The 17506-nt window shown below is 36.1% G+C and overlaps 1 protein-coding gene across 1 annotated transcript in view; it reads left to right on the top strand.

Moving 5' to 3' along the window:
- The first annotated feature begins 1352 nt into the window (after positions 1 to 1352).
- The window catches only part of b3gnt2b (UDP-GlcNAc:betaGal beta-1,3-N-acetylglucosaminyltransferase 2b), a 21682-nt gene continuing 5528 nt past the window's right edge, over positions 1353 to 17506 (top strand). The window contains exons 1-2 of the mRNA XM_007572936.2: positions 1353 to 1712; positions 12894 to 13045. The gene's annotated coding sequence lies outside the window, so the exon portion shown is untranslated. The remainder of the gene's footprint in view (positions 1713 to 12893; positions 13046 to 17506) is intronic.

Here is a 17506-nt window from a genome sequence, read left to right as displayed (position 1 = left end):
TGGATTGAGGTGGTTCCTCTGGAACCTGTTGGAGGAAAAATATCCCAACTTCACAATATGTGCTTTTAACTTAACAGAGCTCTGTGGTTCCTCAGTATGAGAGTCAGGGTGAGGAGGCATCATGTTAGGAAGAGAAGTGCAAGCTGCAGGATTTTCAGAACAAAACCTGCCCCACCTCAGCAAGTCTTGCAGTGCATTTCAGAACGATAACACAGCTAAAGAATAGTAGAAATTAAGTATTTGGCCCTTTACCTCATGGTTTCATATTTGCTTTTTTTTTTTTTTTTTTTGATGATGATGTCTTTCAAGCATTTATCTACAGCCTGTACTGGAGAGGTTCTCAGCTATTCTTTGTTCTCAACAAAGATCTTCTGTATGGCCAAGAACATGAATTTGCTCCCTCAAGGTATCTCAAGAAATGTTTTCTAAACTGTTTTTATGCTTTTTATTTCCTGTAACATTTTAACATTAGCTTCTGTTTGATAGAGAAGGTGATGTTGCCCTACAGCTGCTGCCAGTACTCCTCCCTGCTCCGCCTTACACATTTGGGAGAAGAGTTTCAGACCCATCAACCTGGAAGTTCAGAAGAATTTATTGACATCCAGCCTGTAAGTCGAAATTCATCTCTGAATCATGCTCCAATTGTTTGCTGTTTAAATAAGGGCATCACATTCAATAGTGAGGTTTTGTGTTAAACTAGAATCACTCTAAAATGAGTTTTCGAGAATGTAGAGCAATTCATAGCAAACTGTTCCAGCCAACCTTAAGCAGATCAGTTCAAGTGAGTTGGTGTCTTGTACAAAGATGGCAGGAGGGAGACGATCAATAGAGAGAGTGTGATGTGGGAACTACTTCTGTCTGTCATGAGGAGGAAAAAGCTAAACAGGTATTCAAAGCACTAGATTACTGGTCTGTCTGCTTTCTGTCCTTCACCTGTGGTCAGATATATGAATCATAATATATAAAAACAACAAGATCCCAAACACAAAAGGCAAAGGGATTTCCTCCATATTGTGACTGAATTTATCCTGAGAAATAAGATCACACAGCTCATTAGAGACACTTTCAAGAGTTTGTGTTTGACATATTTATTCTTCAAGACATCAGGACATAGCTACTTAGCTTACACAATTTCGGTCTCCTGGTGACTCTTACAAGAATGTAAGAGGGGAAGTCATGGCTTAAAAATAGATTTCAAATACCTCATGAATCTAATAGGCTACTGACATAAGCAGCGAATCCACTTACTCTGATGCTCGTGATTATACAAAAGGTGTTTCAAGAATTTTATGTTATTGTTTGAAAATTGTTTTGACCTGTTTAGAACACTTCTGCTCATTCAGTTGTTGGCTCCTTAGCGATAAGTATGCTTTAACCGTGGGCCACCCAAGCTCCAGTGTGGTGGTGGTCAGTTGACTGAGTGACTGCACCTGGACAACAGTATTAAGTTTCAGTTGCTTCCCGAGGCCATAAAAATAAAAGTTCGCACGCGCCTGTGTATGTGCTCCTCCCATTCGTGCGCGCGAGCGCGCGCGGCCGTGAAAACTGAAAGTTGGTGAGCAGACGTTATCTAGCCGTTGCCGATGCAGGCGAGCAGAGAGGAACAGGGAGACAAAAAAGGGCAACAGACGACAGCGGAGAGACTTATGGATTAATTTTACCCTACGCCATTTTTAGAAGACTTTTTGTAGATAAACAACGGCGGAAACCTGGTGAGTTAACCCGCATTGGTCGAGTTTTGCTCTTCTAAGCGTTGGGACTACTTCATAAAGAGTCTTAACGCCACTGACAGTAGTTTAGCTACCCTGTTTTTCACAGTTCAGCCTTTCAACGGGGCTACCGTAAGCAGAAGGTACTAAACCTATAAGCCAGATTAATGGTTATATATCAACACTGTTTTGCTATATTACTGCAACTTGGCAAAAGAAGAAACCTTGGAACACTGATTAGATGAAAATTTAAGTCACATTGTGAAAACATCTGACTTGGCTTCTAAAGTGTGGTGTAAAACGGGATCTAATTCTCTTTTGCCGCATTTCAAAGATTGAAAGATAAATTTAATCATCAAGCTCGACCTTTTTATTTATTTATTTTATAAATCCAAGAATTGAAGTTTCTATAATTTCATGAGTCATTTTGCGAGGTTTCTGTTTAGGGACACGTGTGTGTCATCTCTATAGTGACACTGTTGAGACAGAAATATAATCATGCTTGGCAAGCATCTTGAGTCCACTTTGCCTAGTATCTGTTTGTCATGAAATGAAACCAGTTACCGTTAGAAGTTACTCGGTTATTGAGTAACAACAAACAGTGAAGACTGTGCATATAGAGCAACAAGCAAAAGGAATGCTGACAAAGACCATTTTTGTGGTTTTTCTGTAGAAAACATTTGATGGATAGTTTGTAGATTTTGTGAATCTTTTTACGTTACTTGACATCATGAACTCTTTTACACTACTCCCAAATGTGTAATAGTGTAGCTGCTGTGCATCAGTGGCTTTTGTTAAAATTAGCTTAGTGGAAAACAAAACAATTTTTGTGAGCTCTTGGTCGTCACCCTTCTATGAAATATCGTTTTATAGTACAAGTAATCATGTAATGTTTTTTTTATTCATTCAGTTTAGATACTTGGGTATAAACTTATTTCTCATAATACTTCATATTACCAAGCAACTTCATATTACCAAGCAACTTGGTAATATGAAGTAACTTCCACATGGTTTTGGATTTCCAGGGTGCAGTTCTTTTTGTTGCATCATTTTATTTTTTACTAAGTCTTTATATAGTTTTGTACCACTATTTTGTTTTAGCAAGGAAATGCACAGTCAGTACTAGGATGTTGTGTATGAAAGGATTTGTTTGTTCATGTAAAATAGAAGCAGTAGGGGACAAAATTAGGGTTTAAGAAATGCTAAAGGGCAGAATCTGTCCAGAGCAAGACATTTCTGTCTCCCAGATACATTTTATCTTGTGAATCACTCTAGATGCTAAAATTGAACTTTCTTGACTTGTTTGTTAACCTGGAGCAGGTCAAAGCTTAAAAACAATATAGCCTTATTAAGGGATTGACTAACTATTTGTGGCCGGTTTGGAGAAAGTAGAAATCTGAGTATGTGAGATTAAATTTCTTACTAGAAGTATTAGTTTCTGAAAGCACATGTTCTTTGTTTTGGTCAACTTTAAATGTTGGCCCTGAACTGGAACCTGTATACACTGATGGCACTTTGACAAAGGTCTTTTCAGAAATGCTCTTTCTAATACAGCTCACACTCAAATACTTTATATTTTAGTTTAGAGAACTATTTTAGCTAGAAAAACAGTCTGACTTATGAAGCATTTTGTCAGCTGGAATAATATTTTATTATTCAACCTATTTTAGGTTGAATAATATTTGACATAAGGCTAAATGCCAGCTTTTTTGCTGTACGGAGTTTGGATAACCTCTGTAGAAAATAAAATCCTTATCTAATCTTTAGTGGGTTTCCAGCTGAGGTGTAAAGTGTTTTAACTAAATGACACTGCTAACATAAGGCTGCCTTTTTCTATATCTTTATTTTTTAGATGTATAATTTCTCTTCTAATTTTAAGGTCATTATTTTCAGTCCTTCTTAAATGGGGAGTCTTGGTGATGCCCATGGGTGCTGCCAATTATATTGAAATCTCATTAGGTCTGTACTACATTTACTTTCTCATTAACACAGATATCCGTACTTCCCTGTTTTATACAAACTGCAGCATAATCTTTTTACTGCTAGTTAGTAAACTGCAATATATTTTCTTAAGCAATATGCATAGAAATGAATGATTATTTTAATCACAACTTTCTTCAATTTTTTTTATTTATTTATTTTTGCAACCATGACGTTTGATTCAGTTTTACAAAAGACACATTAAGCACAAATAGCAAAGGTAGGTCAACTATTAATAATGCTGAGTGAGCTTTGCTCGACTTTGGTGCTTCAGATGCAAATTGACTGCAGGGCAGTTTAGAAATATCAATAGAAATGGTTCACATGTACTTTTAATTGTCCTGTAGAGCAGAGTATCAAATTGCCATCAAAATATCAGTCTGCAATATTGTCAACACAAAAGGACTTCTTGGATGTTATATTTGATGGCTTGTTTTAATTTAGTTTGGGGGTTTTTCTATACGCTGACAATTTATCTGTAGCTGCATTTCCATTACAGATGTATGCAAAACCTTGTCAATATTCCCCTAATGTCAACAATCACAAGGGAATAAGTTTGTTCATGTGACAACTTAAAAAAACATGCTGCACAATCATCATTGTCATACCACTTCCTGTCTTTTTGTTGTGTCTACCAGAAGGGACATCTGGTGGTCACGTTACTCATGTGATGGACATAAAGTGTTTCCACAGCAGTTTTGTGAACTATGCTAATTTTGATACAGTCATGCTAGGGCAAAAAAATTTTATCAAAAGACTTCCGATTTTTTATTTATTTTTTTTTTAAATTGGCATATTTCCTTTTAATCAAATCTATTTTCATAATTCAAATTTCTGCAATTTTATGGTCAACGGAAAAGCAGATGCTGATGCTAACTTATGATGCAAATTTCAGTCCCAATCACTGCAAATTCACTTTAACGCCATTAAGTTGCCAAGTCAAATTCATGCTTCATTTATACAACTTAACTTTTACTTGATTGTGACATAATGTGCTTTGAAAACTGGCATCATCACCCCATTAACGTGAAACCAAGGTAAATGTATTTTGGCATGCAGTAAAGATGTTGGTGTTTGATCAGGAAACAAATATCGTTTTGCTCATAGTTTAAAAAACGTGACTTGTTCATATGATGCACTGCATCATCCTGAATGAGCATGTGTCTTTGTGGCTAAAACATGCAGGATTTGACTGTTGTACTATGTTTGGGGAACTGAATGTATCATAACACACCCCTCTGTAGGGATGTTCCTTTAATTAAATGTTGACACCACCCAGAACGGTTGCAAAGACATTTTTTAAAGTTTACGTAACTCTGTCCTCTGTACTGGAGATAAAGTATGAGGAACTTCATGTAGATGTATGGTTTGCATACGTTGACAAAAGAGCAGTAAAATACAGTATATAGAATCTCAATAAATGGTTGTTGCATAATTGTAGCTATGTCTAGGCTCTTCCTCAGTCTGCTTCAGGCTTCCTGTTCTCAGTTCCTGAGGATGTGCATGGTCAGTTCAGCCAATAATAGCTCACAATGGCAATAATCTTGCAAGGCCCAACAGAGACATTGATTCTAAAGTAAATGGACAGCAAGCTACAGCAAAGAAACGTCAAATATTTACTGGAAGTGACAGTCATGATGGTTGTTACAACAGTGTTTTACAACTCGATACACCTTTAGTGTAAAAAGCAGCTGTTACCATTCTGCTGTCCTGCTTGGCTGAAAGCATCGTTTGACTCCATGTTTTGGTTTCTGGTTTCACACAGAAGTTTGATTTGTTCTGTGCTTTTCATTCTTATTATCGTTCTAAAACAGTCGGGCTGCAAAATAGAAGCTGTCTTTTCCTTTTTTGGTAATGTGGTAGTAATATAATGTAATTTGCAATAACTACAGTGATGTTGAAGTGTTTGCCCCCTTACAGTTTTCTGTCTTTGCTTTTTTTTTGTCACTCTGAAATAGGGCTGTAATGATTCAAATCCTGTCTCTAACATGGACACTAAAGTTATAAATGTTTGGCCAAGGTGAGAGTTCATCAATTAAATTGACTGAAGATAATACATAAACTAAAAGCTGGAGTATAGACATTTTTTATGAGCGTATTTGTGAGCCTACCTCTTCATTATTAAATTGAACATAACTTCAGATTTTTGTAAAACATTTCTTCAGGTTAACTTAGAAAGTGAGCTATTATTGTTACAAGTAAATTTTCTAAGCTACAGAAAAGTTATTGTTAGGAATGCTCAAATGAAAATTGGACTGATGCTGATATCCGACAGTAACACTGCTGTTATGCTAGATTTACCAATATTTTATCTTATCAATATTTTTTTTCCGTTTACTCGATTAATCTATAGAATACTCGGTTACTAATATATTCGTTTACAACAGCCCTACTCTGAAATGTTTTAGATAATCAAACATGATGAATATTGTAAAAAACATAACCGTAACCAGAGTAACTGCAAAAATCAGGTTTTTTAATATCATGAATAAAAATACTGAATTTATGGTCTATCAGAAAATCCTCCAGGAGAAAGTTCAACCATCAGTACATGTCGGTGTACACAGTCACACTTTCAATAGCAGGAGGAAAAATACTCTAAAGTACAGTAGTAAGGACATATCTGAATGACTAAAACAAAGTTTTGGAGTGGCTAAGCCAAAATCTGGACTTGGATATTGCACAAAGTATGACCATAGACGTGTCATTCAAACTCAGAAATCCTCCAACATGGCTTAGAGTTGGCAAAATGCCTTAAGACTTGAGTTATCACAAACTCTTGAGGTCAGTCATTGTTGTTAAGGATGACACCACACCATTAGGTCTCAGCTATTAAGTTTCTTTCAATAGAACTAGTTCCAATTTTGGAAAATTCAAGCTCACACCTCTGTTATGTGCTGCTGCTTTTCTTTTTCGGATTGTTTTTATCTATTTAAACCTCGGTTAATTGATTTTGACTAATTTTGCTCGCGTTAACTCTGTTTTATTTGTAAAACAATGACTTGTGTTGACATGCCTGGTTTACCACTGTTTTAGGGTTAAATTGCATTGAGGGCAAATAAGTGAGTCACAGCAAAGGGAAAGGCGACCTTCAGAGTGGGGAGTCAGAGTCACAAGTATTTGTTGATAATGAGAAATTCCTTTCTATTTCAGGGTGATGTGCATTGAAGTGCCGTCATTGGTAACTGCATGTTTCTTTCTTCACTATTTTGTGGTGTTGGTTGCTCACCTAATTAGAACATCCTGTTACTTTGAAACAAATACAAAGAAGATGATTAAATGTAGAGGATGAAGTCAAATAGTTTCTAACCTAAACAGCTGTTCCTGTGTTTTGTGGATCCTGTGAATAAACATAGTAATTAATCCCACTTGTCTGATGAAAGCTAAAGCAGACATGTAGTTCTTTGTGAATACTGTTGTTTTACTGTAGATGTTTGTTGGCCAGACTCTATCACAGTTATCCCCTCTTCACTTGCAGCCTTCAGGCTATTTATGGAGCTCTTGACTCTTTGCACCATGTCACTATTATTCACTAAAACTAAAACTCTGTCCTCTTCTGACCACTCCCGCTCCCAAGTAATGCTCAAAATACCTCTTAATTAGTCACAATCTCAATTAGGCATTTACATCATGCGTTTGTATAAGGGAAGGCAGGACTGGTAGTTTAAATAAATTAAAATTACTCTCAAGCAAATTCTCTCAGCTTTAGTTCTTTCTAATTTTGACTTGGATCATCTAATATTTTGATTTAAATAACGTAACAACTCAGTTTTGTTTTTGTTTTTTTTAATGCGACCAATCATAGTTTCTTTTTGCATTTAATTTTTAGACTTTCGGATATCCAAAGTTGTCAGCAGTGCTTCAGATTTAGAATTTTTCTCATATGTTGGTGACAATGTTGTGTTTTTTTTCCCCCTCATGGCATTGGAGGATGTCAGTCTAAAGTTCAATTTATAATTTTAGAAGTAGACCATTTGAAATGAATCAATAAAATAAAAATGGATGCTCTTTAGATGAGTGATTTATAAAAAATAAATACAGAGTGAAAGAGAAAATCTGCTTGCTCAGGATACTGACACAATAAGCAAAGCTCTTTGTTTTCTGCTTGGTTGTATGTAAATGAAGACACTTTGCTTACTTTTGCATGTTGTAACTTTAACGTCAGGTGTCTGTTCTTGGGCCATTTGCTTTTCTCTACGCAACTTTGCTGTACGCACAATGTTGAGGAGCATTTTATGATAATTGCTAGAAAACTAAAATTACAAAAATAAATAGTGGTCATTATCAAAGAGCTGCTACTAGATATCCTCAAACAGGTATACTAGTCAGGGTTTCCCCCAGTGCATTATAAGCCTGGCGGCCTGCCATGCTTTACTAGCCCCGCCGCCAGGCTAAGCGTAGCTTGTTTACGTTTCTAGGAAAGGGGGGGAAAAAATCGGGGGTTTTTGTTTGTTTGTTTGTTTGTCTTTAAAAGCCGGGCTGCAAGCGTCTCTTTTGCTCTTAGCATTTCACTAGCAGAGTAGATTTATTCCTAAATGATAGGTTTATAGTTTATGCATTTAAACCCGACAGCGCAGACCTATCACACAGCCGGCGCTTCCGCGCTTTGCCTCGCGCGCTGACGCTGCTTTTCCTCAGCGGGATCGCGCGCGCCTCCTTTCACTCAAACTGGACACAGGCTGACCTGTATGGATATTTACATCAACCTACCGTGAGAAATTATGATCCTTTGGAGAACTCTAGGTAAGAGTATAAAACCTGCCGCATTAGCTCTGGTTGCGCAGCTCTATGTGAACCGCAGGAATAACTTGTAGCGAATTCAGAGACGCGTTGTGGAGCAGTGAGAATGATTTATCTTTGTGAACGAACAATTATATATAGGAGTGTTTGTGGATAACGTGCAGCGCTAAACTCATCATGCAGGTTCAGCTTGGTGAGGAGCTTTAATGCTCTCCTCAGAGTCACGCATCACGCAGATTTTATATCATTTTATTATTATTTTTCCGGTTACACGATGCATCAAACCATATCAAATGCGTCGTCTACTTAGAGTTAATGTACGCGGAGATCTGAGAAACTCGTCCCATAAACTCGACCAACCAGAATAGTCTCTGTGACGCTTATTAAAAACTCAACAGACACGAAATGAAAGAGCTACTAAAGCTACATTAGCAGCACTGAATTAAATCTCCCATTTGTTGCGCATCTCTGCGTAGTGCAGCAGATTTAACTCATCATGCAGGGCCGGTCCAAGGCTGTATGAGGCCTGGAGCGGAATCTGACTTAGGGGCCCCTTTAGTTCCTAAAAATATCAGTACCTCTAACAGCTTCTGTGTTAGATTTAGTGAAATATGGGAGAAGGGAGTAGTTTAATTGGTCAGTCTAAAAAGCAATAAGTTATAATCACAGGTTACTGAATTGGATTTGTAAATTCAAAGATTAAACTCACAGCATCAGATTGTTGCTATGGTAACAAAACAATCTAACTATGAATATTGTTCTTTGAAGTTTTACAAAGTAAACTTGCCAGCTCCTTAAAATCTTGTATTTAAATGTTAAACAATTTTAAATCATTTAATTTATGTATGCCTAAACAATTGAATCAATTTAACAGCATTGATAATCTCAATAAACAAGTGTTACATTTATGTATCTGTGGTCTGTTTTAAAATATTAGTGTTTATGGGGCCCTTGAAGCTCTTGGGGGGCCTGATGGAGCTGCTGACTTAATTTGGATTAAACAGAAGTGCATATTTGTTGTTTTTAGACTAGTTGCAGGTTTAAATAGCATTTCACTCGAGATCTTTTCCCCTAACATATAAATTACACAGTAATGCTTTTACATTTCCTGTCAACTTAACATCTTAATACAAAACACAGTGGACCGCCTCGACGCCCCGACCACCGGGCTTAGCAAGTTTTCTGGGGGAAACCCTGCTAGTTTTAAAAAAAGTTTAGACTTCTTTTTAATCGACATTGACGGTTTTGGGTGATTGGTGATCATTTTGGGTGATTGGTGATCGACTGATCCTTGCATGTGAAGCCGATTTTTATCCTCCAATCTCATTTACCTCAGCAAAGGTCTAAAAATCAACCAATCTGCTCTCCTGTGAGAGACATTTGACTGACAGGCCAGGTGATGGCTGCACGTTTGCAGTTAACAATAGTCAACTTAGCGACTTTCATGCTACATTTAGCGACATTTCAGACAAAAAATTGGTATGGGCTAAAGTTAGTATCGGCAGGTCAAGCTTTTTAAAGATCAGTGATGGATGAGTGACCAAAAAACTGCATGGTTTTCAATGTTTAAAGTTAACTTACTTTCCATTTTTGCAGTCTTTTTCTTGTCAAATGAAAACAACTATTAGTTGCTTGTGTTGCACACTTCCACTTGATTTTGCTTATTTGCTAATAGCTTGAAAGAAATTTTTCAAAAGAAATTTGAATAGAGATCCAGCTACTAATCTCTGCTGTCGGGTACCTGGAGACAATGGCACACAGCACATGGGAGAAACACAAAGTTAACTACAAACCAGAGCTTTGATGCCTATTCCCAGTTGGAGCTTGTTGGATATGGAGAAGATCTGCAGAGGCAGAGTTGAATATTAAACCAAAAAATGTTAACAATTTGAACCGTTTGCCCTCATGGTCAATAATTTCTCAAAAATTTCAGTGCAGTTGAAGTTGCATGACTGTTTAGTTCCTGTGGCTAGTTAGGCGTGCTTTATCTTCACTCTGCAAAAGCTGAACTTGTTCCAGCGAAGTGTTCAGGCCTCAGAACTAGTGCTGCTTTATCTGCAACCTTCATACAACGGTTGGCAGTATGAGCTTGTTTGCTTTAGTTTTTCTGTTTGTTTCCTTCACCTCGGTTTTTTAAAGATGCTTTTTTTGCTGTGATGCTGACAAGGACCCACGATAACCAAAAAACATGGCAAACTGAGATCTCAAATAACATTCTCTAGTGAGGGCAAACATATGTACCACCTGCTGTTGACATGAAATATTGCACACCAAGAACATGCAGTGTGTTTCCCCTGAAAACTAGGGCACATGGTTGGCTGTTGCAAAATTAAGTTTTGCAACTTAACTTTGGTTAAGCTACAAAAATTCAAAGGTGCATGAGGAGGAATCTAATTTCAGATTAATAGCGTTTGAGACCAGCCCACTCGTAGAGCAAGTAAAGCCCGGTCATGTAAACCTGAGCAATGAAATGTTTGAATCAAAGTCGGTCCTGCTGTTCATTTTTCCATTTCATACTTTTAACAAATTGAAAATATTTTTTTTTGTATCAGATTAAAAAAGAAATAATTCTTTTTTTTTCTTTCTTTTTTTTGTGGTTAACAATAGAAAATGGAAGGAGAGAATGAATCACGGATTACCTACCTACTTAAAATACCTTTTTTTATCACAAATATGAGAACCTAGACTAAATTGAACTGTATGTAATTAAGTATGCAGCTATATTCACTATTAGATTAAATTTACCTTTTTCGTAAAGTGCATAGACTAAATTTAGTGTGAATAAGCGTTAAGTGAACTTCATTGTATTCATAGCTGCATCTCAGTGTTTGGGGTTTGTACTGTGGACATGCTTTAGAGAAAATGTCAAAGTTTGATCTAAAGATCCCAAATTGTTAGCATAAATATACTAAAATCACTGCAGATCTGCATGTATTAACATGTCTAAAGAAGTGAAACTCAGAAGCAGCTCTACCCTTCAGTGAAAAAGTACGACTCTATGAACAATTGAAAATGAATGGGAACGTTTATTAGACCTGAGAAGTCTGCTCTCTGTTTTGAGAAGAGCACCTGAGACAGTTTCTATTAAATGCAGCAATCAATCTTTTCACTCCAATAACACGTTGTACAACATTACAAGTCGTGTCTGTTTCAGATTATGGATCTGCTGCGTAATGTAAGATTTTGATAGGTTTTCGTCTTCCTGCTGCCTGTATGTGCTGGCGAGCCGTCGGGGTGTTTACCCACATATGGAGAGACATCTGCAGTATATTGATTTAATTTTGCATACAAGAAATCTGATTTTCAACAATTAAGATGGAAGATTAGAACAGCGTCTCCACCCAGAGAGAACATCCTGGGTAAAGCTGATTATGTTAAATGGAAATGATCAATGGCTATCTAATGCGCCCTCCAGATTGGGATGGACAAAAAATGGCCAATGCCTGCTAAGCCTGTCACAGTAAGCAATAAATCAATGAATAAATTAATCTATGACAAATCAAAACAAGTTCGATAATTTCCATTTGCATGATTGTTTTGTTTGTGCTTCTCTCTCTCTCTCTCTACCACCACGTCTTCAGACTGGTGGATTGATCCTAATTAGCCCCTTTCTCAAGGACAATTTTCTTTACAGACTTCATAATTAATTTATTTCTTGATCTGGTTGTTTTGTTTGTTTATTTTAGATATTTAAAAATGTCTTCCAGTTCCAGTGTTACATGTTCCTGAGAAATGATAGTTTATTGATCTTTGAGAGGGTGTACTTGCATTATTATACCATCATTGAAAAAGGTTTCAAAACATTATTTTTCATCGCAATAACTTCTGGGACAATTTATCGTCCAGCAAAATGTATTAGCCTAAGGCCCGCTTACAAATTCTATACTAACATACATTAAGGCTGAACTTAAAATGCAATCATTGACTTATAGTTTCATTAAAGAAGTACTTAATTATGTGACAGAAGTAAAAAAAAAAAATGTCACATGGGTCAAAAGTACTTCATTTGCCTTCATTTGAAAACATTTAGCCAAATATTAATACAGCAGTTAAAACCAGGTTCGGTTCTGCCAAGGTGGTCTTTAAATTCTAAGTAGATGATTAGAAGTGGTACTAGTTACCATGTCAGTCGAAGGAAACGAGAAAGCTTGGAAAAGATTACCACCTTGTGTTGCATATAACATTTTTGTAAGTAGAGTTTAATCTAAAAAGTTGTAGATTTGTCCTAATTTATTTAATTCAATCTTGAATTGTGGTTTGGGGAGCCACACAAAATCAGGCCAGGGGCCACAAAAGGACCTCGGACTCCATTTTGAACACCGTCACTCTAAAGACCAACGCTGATAAACCATATCGTATTTTAATTCTGTCCGGAGACTTTGCTAAATCATATATGAATAGAATAAATGCAAAATAAGGTAGTTTTCAAAACTAATTTTATTTTGTTTGCGTTTTTGTTTTTAGGTTTAGTCCCCATCGTCCGGTCCTTCCCAACCTCCCTACCCTTTTTCCCCCATTGGCTCTTGCTCCCAGAGGGCGGAGATAAGCATGGGGTAAGACAGCTGAGACTAAACGTCAAGACAACGCCAGCTGAAGAGGCACACTCACCTGCCCTGGTAAGATCACTCACTGTGTATGTTAATGCATCTCTTTGACAGAACAGGTGTCTTCTAAAGTTAATTTAAATCTGAACATTAATACCAGGAGGGAATTATTTACTGATAAAAGGGAAGCTCAGGTGTTTGCTCAGTGATGCTCAAAGACAAACAAGTCTTCAACCTGCCATTGTTCCCCGGTGCCCCGCACCCTGCACACACACAGGTGTGATGCCTGGTCTCTCTGAAGCTCCTGTCTGCATTCAAACTGATCGTAGCATGAAGTGATTTGTTGGTGACACGTCTATAAAACGACCACAAACAGGTGATTTTATTATCACCTGTTTTTGTTTAACCTGTGGCATAAAAGACAAACAATGAGGGGATTTTTGTTGTTGTTGATTTTTACACCATCAATGGTTATCAATGGAAATAATTGTAAGGATTGATTATTTGACTTGTTTAGTTTCCTTTTAGAGCTTAAAATCCTGCTTAACAAGCAGCTGAAGCAGAAAACCTGTCCAGGAAGGTTGAACTGTAAATAATAAATTATTAGTCATGTAATTAGTCATGTAATTGACTAATATTTCTGCAGAATTTGTAATTGTTTAAAGAATTATAAATTCTTAGAAGAAGATTTGGTGATGCTGGTTTCAACAATGGTGTGACTATTTGACCTGAAGGAGTGGGAAGATTCTTGTTGGGAAGATTCCTCTAAAGCATGGTGTTTGGACCAAATATTAGCATTTTTTAAATTCTTATTACTGTTATTCATTTTTTTTTAAATTATGGTATTCTGCCAGATCCCATGGAGTTTTTTTTTATTATTTTTATTTGTTTGGGGGGGGGGATGGGACAAAAGACTGAACTGGAGAGCGTTATACAAATGCAGGCCATTTATCATTTAAAAGGTAATTAAATATTGTCACCTTTTCTTTTCAGTTTGCATCTATCTGATTTTTCTGTCACTCTAAATGAGTGTGACTGGTTGTTCTGGTCGATGACAGTCTTGATAATCACTTAGTATGCTGATGATTCATTCATTCTACTGCTCTACAACGATGCTCCTCCAGAGTTGTAGAGCATGAAATACTTGGTTTGTATTAGTCATGGTGCCAGTTATGACTTTTTGATTAAACCATAAAATTGTTGTTGTGATTATTATAACTAAGGACAATCAGAAGATTAATTTTCCATCTTTTATCCATCAGAGCATTTGATGTGAAATACTTAACAATACTGTTTTAGGAAACATAGGAACAACAATTTTGTTCGTTTTATGACAATTTCTTTGACTACAGAGATGATTACATGTGGTGTTTTTTCTATGCACTTTTAAATAATGGGGACCAATTAGGGATGCAACTAGCAATTATTTTAGCAATTGATTAATCGATTATTTTGACATTTAATTGGATACAAAAAACTGGCATATTCTCCAGATTTTTCATTTAACCACTTAAGCCTCCTTTACACAATATTAGAAATATATCAAAATATGCAAATAAACAATTAAATTCCCTTTTTAAATTAGAATAAGAAACATTTTTGCCTATTTTTTTACTGTGCACTTGACCATTTTTTCTGAAATAAACACAAAAATGGACAAGGAGAGCAGTGACAAACATCTGTACTGTGTTCATTGCAGAATTTCCTAATAAATAAATATTTTAAACTCCAAGAGTAATGAAATGTGAAATTTAAAAGTATATTTGCACTTTGAGAAAAAGCTCATATTTTTCACTTTTTGTTTTGTTTTGTTTTTAATGTGTTTTTAATTTCTAGCTTAGCCATGCTTGGTGTTTTGATGTCAACTATCTCATGTTGGTAATCCAACAGCCTTGCTTTTATTAACAAGCCAGCCTCCTCTCCCACTCATTTCCCTGAAGTCCTTGTGTCTGTGTGGGATGCACTCGACAGGAAAGCGCAATTATCCAGGAGGAAAAGACAGGAAAATGAGTCACCAGAAGAGAGCTTGTTTGTGCTTGTCTCTGTCGGTAATCTGATACCGATTAAACCCTTTTGTACATATTTTTCCTGTCATATTTGAGTGAAAATCAAGGGGAGAAGTGCCATGCAGAAAGATGGGCTGGATGAGGCACGAAGAGGAGAATGGAGAGAAAGCAGTGCACAGTTGTTGCTAGGAATCTGAGAGTGCAACATAATACACAGGCAGGAAGTATTCAGGCAGTGGGTCAGAAGATGGTGAACCCACTGGTACATTTTAATTGGTCTAACTCTCTATTTAGTCTTTTTTAAATATTATTATTAAATTAGAGAGCAGTATGTGTATTTAAGATTACTGTGTATTAAATGTAGCCCAGTTTTAGTTTAACTAATTTGAAAGATTAGGTTGCTATTGGTAGACTTCCTTCAGTTTCACTATTCTGAAGGTTTTCCAATAATGCCTTTTCTTCCAACAATATTGAAATATTTGCAGTTTTTATTTCAGTCTGAAATGTGTTGAAGTTCCCATGGTCATGTTCATAACGACATTTAAAAAAATTCTGTAGTAGGGCTAAAATGAGTATTTCAATTATCAATTCATCATGATTAATCTCATTAATCAACTAACTTAGTAATTGATTAATCGCCAACAAATTTAGTAATAAATTAATTAATTGGAGCATACAGACTCAAAAATGTAATTTGCTGAAAGAACAAAGAAATGGTAATGAAGCCAAAACTGTTCAAAACACATTTTGTAAGTATTTTGTAAGATGTTTGTAAGTATTTTCATCTGGTTCAAATTTACTAAAATAAAAAAAAATCCTATATTATTGTATTTTGGACAATAAAATTGTTTTCCTATTTAAAATTGAACTTTTAATTTGATTGTATTTCTAATATTCAATAAAAAAAATTACAAATATTTTTTAATTGGTTAAATTAAAAAATTTTAATCAGAATTATTAATCAGAATAATTTATTACTAAATTGTTCGGCACAGCCCTAGTTTGTAGTCCAAAAATCTGAAATGGTTAAATGACAGTTTTTTGTGTGTATCTTTTATTATTATTATTTGTGTATAGCTTGCATGCTTTCTTTCTGTCTTAGTTTGCATGACGGAGTCTAAATTCTAACCATTTTGGCCATTTTAAATATTTTGCTTCCATAAAGAGTTGATATTCCTTTGTGTGGAAATGCAGCAAGCACAAGATAAAACAAAACCTGCAGGAACTTTATTGCTGGATTGTCACGATTCTCCCTAAATGACTTGAGCTGTGATTATTTTTAAGATAAATTACAAGAAAACTGACTGGTTTTTGCTTTACGCTGGACTGTTTCCTCCAGTCTTTACATGTACGCCTGACCAGTTGTTCTCAAAAACGACTTTCTCTCTGGAAGGTGAGATGTGTGTAAACATCTTTGCAAGCCAAATGATCGGAGGGATAAGGAAGCATTAGGGGCTAAATGAACAGATGGTGTTAACTCACTTTTGGTTTAGTAAAACGGGTTTACACTACCCCACTAAAGTCTATTTGAGAAAGAAGCTAATACTAGAATAGCTCTAGAGAACTTTCCGTTCCCCTTGATTGCCAAGCAGAAGAGCCACGATGTTGTTAAAATAAGCTACAGCTGAAACCAGAAGTTTACATCCAAAGAATAAAACAGTTTTTTTATCTCACTGTCCAACCTATATCAAGAATAGTTTGTTCTGATTTAACTTAAGTTAAATGACCAAAATAATTTTTGTTTGCCAATTGTCACAATAATGAGAGAATATCAAATTTATATATTAATGTCAAAATCTAAAGCCTTAGCACTGTGTGACTTGGGTCAGACATTTTGAGTTTCCTTCCACAAGCTTCTCTCAATAGTTTCCTGCAATTCTGTTTTCTTGTTTTTCATTATTGTGGCATTTTACAAATGGATATTATTTTAGTCATTCTGATCACAAACAATAGCAGTTTGGTAATAAAGGATGTCTTTATTTGGAATATGTGACCTTCTGGTTTTAGCTGTAAATGAGCATTTCCTGTAAAGAAGTTTAGTTGTGAGTGTAAAAGCAGCAAAAAGTCCCTGGTTAAATGTTTTTCTTCCAAACAAATCTAATGTAGTCTTTCATGACTTTCTGTATTACACAATCAACAAATGAGTGTTTCTGTGAAACTAATGTGCAATAAGGTGATTCTGAAGCATGGCAGCACTTTTTCTCGGTAATATTCCACCAAACTGTGATAACATGGCCTTGGGACTGGATATCTGTCACAACAGCTGTTCTGACACTCTATTGCGATGCATTAACACCAAACGCACCATGTGCGTCAAAAATGCATCTGACGCTTCAAGGTCGACACGTGTTCACTTTTGGTGCGTTTACACCAAACGCGTTTTGAGCATTGGGCGCGTCTGGCTTATATTCAAAGTCTATGTGGAGCGTCAGACAAGTTGGATGCCCTCCAAATGGTTCAAATTGCCCTGCGCTAGACGCTTGAAAGGTGCCACAACAGCCCTCAATGCGCCTCCACATAGACTTTG

This window comes from Poecilia formosa, unplaced genomic scaffold (genome assembly GCF_000485575.1).
Source record: "Poecilia formosa unplaced genomic scaffold, Poecilia_formosa-5.1.2 Scaffold311, whole genome shotgun sequence".
In the NCBI taxonomy this organism is placed as follows: Eukaryota; Metazoa; Chordata; class Actinopteri; order Cyprinodontiformes; family Poeciliidae; genus Poecilia; species Poecilia formosa.
This window is presented reverse-complemented; position numbering and strand designations above follow the sequence as displayed.